Raw genomic sequence first — 10,429 nt, 5'->3', positions numbered from 1 at the left:
TAATGGCTTTGTCGCTGGACTCCCATGTAGCTGACCGTGGTTCAAGTCCCGGACCCGGTGGCTTAAACTCACACCGGGCATGTGTGTGTGCATGCCCAAGATCTTGAGAGGAGAATGGAGGAGAAGGGATTGTGGCATAGCCATCCCTCCTGGGGGGTGATTTCTTGCTTTCTGTCTCTCTGTCTCTCTCTGTCTATCTGGTGAGCACACACGCCCTATAGCAAAAACCTCTGCAAAAAATTTTTTTCCTTTTCTATATAGCTATTCAATTGTTTAAGTGTCCTTTGTTTTAAAAACTTATTTATTCCTCATTTTGCCGCATTGGCACTCTCAAAATTTATGTGTTGAGCCAGCTGGTGGTGTAATAATTAAGGCAGCTGGATCCCACATGGCTGACTAGTGAGTTTGAGTCCTGGATTTGGTGGCTTGAAAAACATGCTGGGCACATGTGTGTGGGTGCTCAAAACCCCAAGAGAAGAATAGAGGAAAAGGGTTTGTGGCATGGTCATCCCCCCCCCCCCCCCCCGGAGGGAGTGATTTCTCATTCTCTTTCTCTCTCTCTCTTACTTTCACTCTGTTTCTCCCTGGTGAGCACATCCACTGTATAGCAAATTAAGAAAAAATAAATTTTAATGAGATTTAGACTAAAAAAAAAATCCATGTGGTGAGCCAGGGGGCTGGATGGTGGCACAGCAGTAAAACATACTCTTCTATGGGGCTGACCCAGAAGGGAAGGTTCCAGATTCACATCCAGCAAGCTCCCTGAGTATAACGGGCTCATGTGTGCCCATGACCCAAGGCTGGCTGGAGCTGAAGGTAGATCGCGGTCTCTAAACCCTGTCAGGGATGTTGTCTTTCCCTCTCTTTCTTTTGCACATATGTGTTCATGGGACAAAAAATATATATTTTTTTGATAAGTCATTGTAAGGATGTTGAGAGGGTGGACACTTAATCTGACTATGGCGTTGACAGGTGTGACCTTTGGGTGGTGATAAGGATGAGATGCAATGACTAGGGGAATCCCCCATAATCAACTCCTAGTAGTTTTATAAAGAGAGATGAGAGCCACGTGTCAGGTGATGCTGTCCACATAATCTACTGCAAGAAGAATCTCACCAGATATAATCCATTGGCCTAGGGCCTTGGGTCTTGGGCCTCCAAAACCATAAGGTTAATAAACTTCAAGTATTGAGCCAGCAGGTGGTGTGGTGGCGCTGGATCCCACATGGCCGACACTGGTTCAAGTCCTGGACCCGGTGCCTGGAAGATCTTCCTGGGTACGTATGCATGCATGCCCAAAATCCTGAGGGAGGAGTGAAGAAGTGAAAGCAGTGTGGCCATCCCCCCAGGGGGGTGATTCCTCTCTTGCTTTCCTTCTGTCCCTCTCTCTCTCTCTCTCTGGCAAGGACAAGTACCTTAGCAAACAAACAAACAAACAAAAATAAATAAATGGATTGATAGTAGGGGCAACAGATGGTGTGGAGGTTAAGGTGACTGGATCTCACACTACTAATTGCGCTGAGTCCTGGACCTGGTGTCTTGAAAAACACATTGTGGTGTGTGTGTGTGTGTGTGTGTGTGTGTGTGTGTTCGTACCTAAAATCCTAAGAAGAAAATGTAGGAGAGGGGTTTGTGGTGTGCCATCCCCCTGGGGGGTGATTTCTCCCTTTCTCTCTCTCTTTCTCTGTCTTCAGGGAGTGCATGTGCCCTATGGCAATAAATAAATAAATCAGTATCTTTAATGTATGAGGAGGCTTTTAAAAGTTTGTGGAAAAATGGAGTTTTGGTTTATTTTGTTTATAAGTTTATTTTGGTACAAAAATTGAAATCCACACATAGTTTTTTCATCATTTCCATGATCTTTCTGAAGACCCCCTCAGATATCATATATGGAGTTATTCAAGTCATCTATTAATATTTCTTTTAGTTTTGACAATAACTTATTTATAACGTTCCTTTATTACCCTTGTAATGTCTTAAGGAATCAGAGTAATACTTTCTCCATTCTTTATACTCATAACTTGTGTCTTCTATTCTCCCCCCATCAGTCAGGCTAGAATTTTATTAATTTTACTGATCTTTTCAAAGAATAAGCTTTTGTGGCTGGCCCTATAGTACAATAGTTAAGTTCCTCTCTTTCTTTCTCATGCATATACCCTCTAGCATTTAAAAAAGAAAAGAAATAGTTTTTGGCCCCATTGATTATTTTTTCTCTTACCTGTATTATTTCCTTTTTTTCTAATGCCTTTTAATCTTATTGGCTTTTTTTAAAAAGAAAAAAATTATTTATTTATTTCTTCCATGACCAAGAGATAGAGAGAGGGAGACACACTCCAACAGGGTCCTGACACCACGATTCACCCTCAGCCTCAGCTAGCCTTGGGTCAGAGGTACTCTTAGTGCCCGGCGTACTCAGGGAGGCCGCTGGATCCACACAGAACCTTCTCGTGGAGCTTAGCCTTCCAGAGCATCTCCACTGTCTGGTCTATTGCTTCCAAGCCCAGACTGCTCGGTAGTAGACTAAGCTACAGCTCACGGAAGCAGCAGTGTCTGCAATGCTCTTCACTGTCTCATCTCACAAGTTGAATTTTTAGCAGCAAGGAGTGTGAGTGCTTTCGTGTACCTGATGAGATCAGAACCCAGAGGACGTGAAACTGTGGCAGGGAAACAAACACAAGACAGAGGAATTCCAAACGCTTGGTTCTAGCCTGGTTCTGCCCTTTGGGCACCGTATTCGTTTCCTAGGTCCATCATAACAAACGACCATAAACAGGCAGCCTAAGACAACAGAGCTTTGTTCTGTCATAGTTCTGGACACTAGACGTCCGAGATCAAGGTGTTGGCACAGTCTTGCTCCCTCCAAGGGCTCTCGGGGAGAATACTTGCTTGCCTCTTTCAGCTCCTGGTGGTCCCAGGCATTCCTTGTGGTTTACCTAATACCATCTTCATATTCACATCAATGTGTCTTCTGTGTCACTGTGTCGCCAAGCTCCCTGTCTTTCTCCTGCAACGACACCTGCCATTGGATTTAAGGCCCACCCTAAACCTAGGATGACCTTATTTTGAGACCGTTAGCTCAGTTACATCTGCAAACACCCTGTTTCCAAATAAGATTGTGTTCAAGGTTCCCAGGACTAGGGCTTGAATATTTTTGGGGGGGGGGGGGTCGCTATTCAACCCACCAGAAGCACATCAAGTCACACCTTTCTCAGTTTTCATGTTTCCAGAATGAAGGTATTGTGCTGGATGAATCTGTGTTTTATGGCTTTCTTCGTCTTTTTTTAAATTTAACTTTATTTATTTATTTAAATTTGACCAGGGAGGGACAGAGTGAGAGAGAATGAGAGTGAGAGAGAAATAGAGAGGGGAAGTGAGAAAGCAAACTAGCAGGTCTGGGACTCTAACTGTGATATGGGACTCCAGCACCCTTAACCAGCACACCAGCTGCTGCCACGGTTTTCTTAATCTTTACTTCATCCAATCAAGGTAATATAGATGATGTCATCCCAAACAAATCGGTCCTAGACACAACCAACCACTGACCACTGCGTAATTGCCCACAGCACAGCAGCACACCAGAGGTCCTCCTGTTTGTTCACCTCCTTACAGACCGTCTCTGTGCCCAGGGAACTGAAACAGGCACTGACGTGAATAGACATCTCATTGTTGCCTCAACAGCTCACAGTCACATGTCCAGAAAGAAGTAGGGATTTCTGACTCTGAAAGCCTTTTGTAACTCTCTGTCCTTGTAATATCGCCAGTGTCATTCTTTTACCTTTAGGTAGTTACCTGGGTCTCAGGAGGCCACAGCACAGATCTAATGACTCTAGAAAATAAATTTTTGCTGAAATTATATATATACATATATAGCTATTTTGGCAGGGGGAACCCCTGCAATTTCAAAGATGCTTTAAAGGAAAAAAAAAAAAAAAGTCTGAGTCTATGCTGGGTGATTAGGGCCTGCTTTCCGGAAACCACCAAGGCGATGAAGGCCCAGCCACTAGACAACAGAGCCATCTTGTCATTTCATAGAACAGATGGCGACCTGCCTAAAACATTTCCAAAGGCCTGATGTATTAATGAAGTAACTGGACAATACGCAGAAAGCAAAGACACTTTGTAACAGTTTCAAAGAGAGACCCCTATATTTCTAACCATGTCTTTCTAGCCCCCTCTCTTAAGCAGCTGATGGGGTTCCAGTTTGGAAAGGGCAAAGACTTGTGATTAACATCCAGCACTGCGTGGCCACCGCAAGGCGTGGCAGTATAGGCACAGTTGTCAATCAACAGCTCTTGGTGTCCCTGGCCGCTCGCCCCGCCCGACTCTGACAGGCCACCCTCCCACTGCGGCAGCTCTCCCTGTGCTGACCCACATCACACAGTAACTCACCTACTCAGGTCTGTAAGCCTGGGGCCTTGTTTCTTACTTCCAAGATAATGAGTTAATTATTAAAAGTGTTATCTTAAATGCTGTATAATTGTTTATTAACTTTGCTGGAGTTTATGCTGTGTCAGCATCAAGTACTTTATTGTAGTTTTCTGTCTTTCGGGACATAGATATGTGAGAAACTCTCAGGTCAGCAAACCTGGCTTGCAGATTTCAGTTTCGCAATCTAGTCCTAGATTCCAGCTCTGGTCCCTAAGCGTTCTCACCCAAGGCTCTTGAACCTTCTTCCCCCACCCCTGATTACATTATATTTCTCTTTGTTCAATTCTTCCAGAGGGAGCCAGGTGGCTACAGTACAGATTTCATGACTCTTGAAAAGAAAATTTTGTTGAAAAGAAAACTTTGTTTAGGAGACAACCAACAAATGACCACTGCGTAATTTCCCACAGCACTATGTGTGTGTGTGTGTGTGTGTGTGTGTGTGTGTGTGTGTGAGAAAGAGAGAGAGAGAGAGAGAAAAGGTGTTAAAATAATATCCCCCACCCTAGAGCAACACAACTGTCTTAATAGAGATCCCTGAAGCTAACCTTTATGGTGTGACCCGAGCTCAAGACAGATCAAAAAAGATTTTCTAGTACCATCAGGGCCTCGCAGTGCACCTGGGTTTTCCCATTCTTACTGCACAGAATCTGTCTCTTTATCTATATAATCTAATATCTGAGACATGGCAAAGGTGCAGCAGAGTGTAGGAGAAAGCAGTGTCGTGTCCAATTGTGATTTGTGCAGAATGAACGATCCATGACAGTATCTGCTAACTAAGTTCTCCCTATCCCCTCTCCCCTTCTGGCTTCTGGTATGCTCTGTTTCACTTTCTACTTCTGTGTGATCAATTTTTTTTTTTTTTAAATTTTGCCATAGGTTGCATGTGTTCATGGAAGAGAGAGACAGAAAGTGAGAAATCACCCCCCAGGGGCCATGGCCACACCAAAATCCCTTCTCCTCCATTCTCTCCTTGGGCTTTTGGGCACGCGTGCACATATGCCTTGTGTGTTTTCAAGCCACTGGATCTGGGACTTGACCCACACAGTCGGCCATGTGGGATCCAGAGCCTTCATCTCCATGCCATGTGCTATGGAGATCCCTATGTGATCAAACCCGGTAGCTTCCATGAGTGAGTGAGAACATATACTGTTCCTCTTTCAGTGCCAGCTTATTTTACTGACCACTGTTTCCTCTAAGTTTTTCCAGGTTGTTGCAAATGACAGGAACCTGTCCTCTTTTATGGCTCACGAATATACCATTTAGTATATATTGATAAGTGGGATGGGTACTAGAGTACTACATAGCATCATAGAGTAACTATGGCTGGTGATCACCTGATGTATATGTAAAATAGCTAGAAGAGAGGATTTCAGATGTTGACCACACCGAGTAATGGTAAACGTTTAAATAGTGGATAGAGTTATTGCTCTGATTTGATCATTACATATTGTATTCATGTATTGAAAAACATTAAAGTAACCATAAATACACAATTATGATATGCCAATTTAAAAATAAAAGATGTGTAAGAGGAAGAAATTGGCTTGAGTGAGAGTGGGCCTAGACTGTATGTCTGCTCGTTTGAACTGCTCTGAGTACGAATCCTGAAGCATTAGAGGAGGTAGGTGTCTGCTCAGGCTTGCACAACAAAATACCATAGACTGGGTGGCTTTCACAACGGAAGTTTATTTCCTCACAGTTCTGGAGGCTAGAAGTCCAAGTTCTGGGTGCTGGCCCACTCAGTTTCTCATGAGGGCTTTCTTCCTGGCTTGCAGACTGTTTCTTATGACCTCATTTAACTGTAGTTACTTCTTTACTTCAAACATGGTCCATTGGGATTATGGTGTCAACATACGAATTGGGGGTGGGAGGGATGGCTCATAAAAGCAAAGAAGGCTTAACGCAGACCCCTTGCTCTGTGGGCCAGGAGATAGGGGCACACACCCTCCCGTGGTAGAGCCAGCACCCTACTGTTCTGGAGCTTGGGGTGAAGCATATAACTCATTGCTAGGAGCTGTGAGGGTGCCCCTGGGAACATGTAGTGATGTTTGGTGATATTTATTTTTACACATTCTGTTGCCTAGGGCCCATGCAGGCCTGGAAATCTTCAGAACTTAGTCTCTGCTCAGAACTCTGTCCAACACCTTGTGGCCCATGGTCCACAGCCTGGGCCAATAGCCGGTGCAATTTCAGGGTTCTTAGAAGGACGTGGTGACCTTCAAAATTTATTTCTTCTACAATTTTTAAAAAGAATTATTTTATTGAATTTTAGTCACCATTATCTATCTCTCTCTCGCTCACTCTCTCTTAAATTTGAACAGAGAGAAATAGAGAGGTAAAGCAAGAAAGCAAGCTGCCAGCCCCAGGACCCAAACCATGGTTGGCCATGTGGGAGTCTAGTCCCTTAACCACCAGGCCTACTTGCCCCTATTCTACAAATTTTAAGGAGCCAGATGCTGGGGAAACAATCCTGAACCCAACAAATTCCATTTCTCTCACTTGTTCATTGATTCTTAAAAGCTTTTTAACAAGTTATAGAAAACACTAGGGCTACTTTCTCACTTTGGTCTCTATTGAAGCAATCCTTATCTCACTCAAATGCATTCTTTTTTCAATCGTAAAAAGGCGTGTGCATATGCATGTATGAGAGAGAGAGAGAAACTCCAGTGATATGTGGTCACACCACAGTCCCTCTTCCTGATTTTTTATCCTCCATCCTTTTGGGATTTGGGGCACACATGCCCAGTGTATTTTTCAAGTCACCTGGGCCAGATTGCAACTATGGTTGGTCAGGTGGGATCTGGCTGTCTATGTACAGCACTTAACTGCTGTGCTATGGGGCCAGCCCATGGTCCTTTCTTAAGGACAGGTTTTGGTCAGGCCAGAGAGGGGAAGACAGAGGATGGAGAAGAGGGGAGAAAAGAGGGCAAGTTTAGCTCCACTCTTGCTGGCTTCCCTTTCGTCTGTGCTGCCTTCCTTCAGTACAGATGCTGCACCAGCCATGGCCCCCTTCTCTACCTCCTCCTTTAACCCAGGTTGGACCCCATTTCCTTCTTTCACTCCTTTTTTTTTTAGAATTATTAATTTAATTTTATTTATCATTATTATTATCTTTAAAAATTATCTATGGGTCATGTATACCCACCAGAGAGAGAGAGAGAAAAAAAAAAAGTGAGAAAGCAAGCCACCAGGTCCAGGCTCAAACTGTGGTCAACCATATGGGAGTCCAGCACCTTAAATGTGCCTCCTGCTGGTCCCCCTTATTTCACTCTTAAGAAGACAATATGTACAAGGATTTTTCTTGGAAAGCATCGGCTTGGGACTGCTTGCCAAGGTGGAAGGAAGAAGAATGAAGTCAGGAGATGACTATTCCATTCTACCTTTCTTCCAGGTGGCTTTCTATTCCTCCCCCCACCCCTTATTTATTTCTTCTGAGAGGGAGAGAGAGAAAGAGAAGCACTCCTGAGAGGGCCGTTTATACTAGAATCCACCAGGACCATGGACACACATGTGCAAGTCCCGTACCCAGGGAAGATTGGGGACCAAACCTGGGACCTTCTCATATGGCTTCAGCGTCAGGGAGCGTCCCTTGTGTCTATGCCACTGAGGCTGGCCTAGCTTCCCCGTCTTTAACGCCACACAGACCCTCCACCTGGAAGCATTGTCAAGAACTCAGCCTGCGGACTGAGTCATGGGCGGAGTTTGTAGACTTCAAAGCTGGCGCCAGCTTGGCAGCCCTTCCCTACCGTTAAAGAGTTATCTTCATTGGGACCAGCGGTTAGCGTAATGGCTATGTCGCTGGACTCCCACGTAGTCGACCGTGGTTCGAGTCCTGGACCCAGTGGCTTAAACTCACGCCGGGCGTGTGTGCCCAAGATCCCTGGAGGAGAATGGAGGAGAAGGGATTGCGGCGTGGCCATCCCCTCTGGGGGGTGATTTCTCTAAAACCCCCCCCCCCCCCAAAAAAAAAAGAGTTATCTTCATTCATTTCAGAGTACATCGAATTACACTCATCTCCATTGCAGCACTGCTTGCAGAAGGCTTTTTCAGGAACTGGAGCAACTTCCTGGGATGTGAAGTGAGGGGCTGAATCAGTCCCTCAGCTGCAATATGTCTTTTGGTGTCCTAGGGGGTTTAGGGGAGCCAGGGGACAAATCTAGAACCTATCATCTTGGAGTGTGTGTGACTCTAATCCAAAAAACACCCATCTGTTGGGATTTATATCTAAGATTTCCACTTAGCAGTGGGCAGGTTACTTAACCTCTAAATCCCAGTGTTTGTAAGCAGTAACTATATCACGGGGATTGAAAGGACCCAGTGAGATGATGCGTGAAAGGTCCTTGGCTCAGAGGTTGGCACTAGCTCTCAATAATTGAGGTTTTTGGTGATCATGTTAGAACACGGTTTCCATGGGCATTTTCTCCCTTGTCTGTAGGTCTTTGTCAAGTTCCACTGAGCCTATTCAGGGCTCTGACACAGAGCTTGACGCCTCGTCAATGCTCTGGGCGGGGGCCATGAGGTATGTACCATGCTTGGGCAGGGCCTCCCAGGGAGGCACCCAGCTTGCCACAGCACTAGTGTTTTCCTTTTACAAAAATATGAGTCCTCTGAATGTTGTTCTTTGTCTAGCATTTCTTTCTCATATCCTGCAGGGTCCAGGAAAGAGAATAAAAATACTATCCAATGTTTATTAAAGGCTACTATGTGCTGCAGAAGTTGTTAAAGGTAGAGGATATTTGGAAGATGATTTTAAAAAAAACCTTAGTTACATTAAATGGGGAAAAATCAGTATTTAATTTGACCGTGTAACTATTAAGGATTAAATTGATAATTGTTTGGCAGGGAGGCTGAACTTTACAATCATGTGGCAGAATAACGATTTGCCTACTTACGGTTAATCCATCCGACTCTAAACCCCCATTGCTGTATTATCTGATCTATAATGTGTCATAAGCAATATGCACATAACATATGTGAGGGATCTGAAAAGCAATTGTCATTGGAAAATGTGCCATGACATCCTTTAATTATTATTATTATTTTTTAAATCACAAAGAGATATCCTTCTTTTGACACAGAATTCAAATTTGAAACTTGTCACTTGGGTAAAGGAGCTCCCTTTAATTTCTCTTTATAAGATGTCGCAGATATAATGTTCACTTCCCCTGAGGAAACAACAGCTTTTGACAAAAAGAACTATGTTTTTAGCAAAGAATTTGCTGCTCCAGATTTGTTAAGAAAGAGACTTAATATTCTGTTTCAATTTCTACATCAAATACATGGGAAGATATTTATAGTCAAGGGAAATATACAAACTGATGAGCAAAGTATTCTTGAACCTTATGTCAGTGAAAAAGTGAACTTAGGTTTGCAAAAGTATACATTTCACATGTTTAGAAAGAAAGTTATTTTTTTACAAAAGTTCATAATAGTGCACATGTGCACATGTGAGAGAAAATCACCCTTCAGAGTCTACTTCCTCAAGTCCTCCAGCCGAGGTTGTTTGCCTGCTTCTGCTGAATTCTTTAACTTCGGGTAGGCTGTTGTTACTGCACCAATCTAGACAGGGCCCGGAATCAGTTGCTCACTGCCAGAAGAGCCAATCTCTTCCCACCGAAGAGGAAGACTTTTATTATTGGTGACATCAGTTGAGGGGCATGGAGCTAGCTTGCTCAAAAGACTGCCTCCCCCAAAGTGTGAGGGGATAGGCTTTTGTAGAGGAATAATTCCTGCCCAAGTCTTCAATTAGGTTAGTCTATACAAAGAAAGGACTGGAACTGGTGCGGTTCTGATTGGTTCATCTGAGCAGTGTTCCCATTGGTCCATTATTGACTTTTGTAGCCAGCATGTCCATTCCTTCCTGCAATGGGGGTCAGCTTTAGGTCATTCAACCTTCTCAGTGCATGCATCCTGCAGACAGACACGCAAACAACAGTTAGCACTAGGTTTTTCCTAGTTCTGGCCAGTAATACTGACTTTTTTTTTTTTTTTTTTTTTTGTG

The 10,429-nt window shown here is 44.0% G+C and overlaps 2 long non-coding RNA genes across 3 annotated transcripts in view; one reads left to right on the top strand and one right to left on the bottom strand.

Moving 5' to 3' along the window:
* LOC114006557 (uncharacterized) overlaps positions 1–10,429 on the top strand; it is a 28,093-nt gene that overhangs the window by 15,573 nt on the left and 2,091 nt on the right. The window lies entirely within an intron of this gene.
* Positions 8,942–10,429, bottom strand: part of LOC102494524 (uncharacterized) — a 19,426-nt gene continuing 17,938 nt past the window's right edge. The window contains exon 3 of the long non-coding RNA XR_337684.3: positions 8,942–10,338. This is a non-coding gene — a long non-coding RNA (uncharacterized LOC102494524). The remainder of the gene's footprint in view (positions 10,339–10,429) is intronic.

This window comes from Tupaia chinensis, unplaced genomic scaffold (genome assembly GCF_000334495.1).
Source record: "Tupaia chinensis unplaced genomic scaffold, TupChi_1.0 Scaffold148874_1, whole genome shotgun sequence".
NCBI lineage: Eukaryota > Metazoa > Chordata > Mammalia > Scandentia > Tupaiidae > Tupaia > Tupaia belangeri.
The sequence above is the reverse complement of the archived record's forward strand: the minus strand, read 5'-3'. Positions and strand labels throughout refer to the sequence as shown.